This window comes from Solanum dulcamara, chromosome 7, assembly GCF_947179165.1.
Source record: "Solanum dulcamara chromosome 7, daSolDulc1.2, whole genome shotgun sequence".
Taxonomy (NCBI): domain Eukaryota; kingdom Viridiplantae; phylum Streptophyta; class Magnoliopsida; order Solanales; family Solanaceae; genus Solanum; species Solanum dulcamara.
In genome coordinates this window covers 3,950,906-3,952,486 of record NC_077243.1, presented here as the reverse complement: position 1 = coordinate 3,952,486, position 1,581 = coordinate 3,950,906, and positions in this window count along the sequence as shown.

Sequence of the window (1,581 nt, the reverse complement as noted above, 5' to 3'; positions counted from 1 at the left end):
GAAATATTGGATTTGCATTTGAAGTCATCTCTTACCGCAGCTTTTACCCTTTTGTCCAGATTTGAGTTGTGTAAATTTGGAAATACTTGTTTGTTTTACTTTTAATTATTTGTATTTGTTTACGTATTTTTTTCAGGTGTATCCTATGTTAGTATGTGTACCCATAGGTGGTATAAATATACATATTCAATACTACAAAATTACTTTAAATATATTTTATAATCAGGGTTTATTTTTTTTATTATAATTATGGTTTAGTCTAGGCTATTGCTAATTGGCAGAGACATGTGATTTCTTCCTCGATGTTTGTGCGATTAAAAGCTTGTTTGAATTAATTATTATTGGGACAGGTATAGGCATATGTAGTTTAAATTATTGTAGACCCTTCATTTTGGATCTAATCTCGGGAAGATATCATAGTTTTAAATACAAGTAAAATTGAGAATTTTAATTGTCAACAACATTTGATAAATGCAACATTGTGTGACGTAGATAGTTTCTCTATTACAAATCTTTTTAAGAATCTTTTTAAATTTTCTTTGCAATCCTATCACTAAAGACAGTATTTGGGATTTTATGCGTTTTGAATTACTTTAAATTGTTCAAAGTTTTTCAAATCATTTAGAAAGAGTTTGTTTAACTGGCAGTTTATTTAAGTTAGGATAGTTGAACCTATTTTTTTGGTTTATAAATTGTGTTAAGCGTATGAATTGTTTTAAATTAGCTAAACTTAGGATAATTTAAATTGGGTTCAGTTATTTTTTTGGGTGTATTTTAATTATAATATGACTTTAAGTTTATCGGTTTAACACTTGAAAAAAAAGTTGAAGATAGAAAAGATGTTGATGTCTGTTTTAATTTATTTTTTTGGTTGATAAATTATTTTTAGTTTATTCACTGTGTTGGATATGTTAGGATCAACTGTCAGTTATTTTTTTGGATTTATGTTAAGCACTATTGGTTAATTAAATACTCAAAAAAAAAAATTAAAACGTTTATTACCAAAATTACTGTGTGAAACTCCAGAGAGGGGCAATTAAATTCACTAATGTGTAATTTAGACCGATTAAATACGAAATAAATTAATTTTATAGCACATTTTATTTTGGCCCAAAAAAAATCGAAGTAACATTTATATATACTTTATTTTCACCGTTAAATTTATTGTTCTTATGGATTTTAAGTTTTACTTTATATTTGATATTGAGAATGGTGGAGAATTTTCTCCAATATTTTACATAGTTAAACAATCATTTGTTGAATTCAGAATCTATTTATGTATAAGTAATTGATGATATTTAACTTAATTAATGAATTATATTAAGATAGTGAAAAATGTTGGTAGTTTATTATTTGTGAACTTAGTAAATGCATTAGGCTCATATGGCAGCTGCAACATGATCTGATCAAATATGCAAATTTAATAACTATTCAAGATTGTATACATGGTAGAGAACTAAGCTTTACTCATAACCAGTGGCGGACCCAGGATTTTAAATAAGGGGTTTAAAATCTAAATAACTAGACACACGAGCTAGTCGAAGGAGGTTCGACATCTACTTTATATACATAAAAAATTAT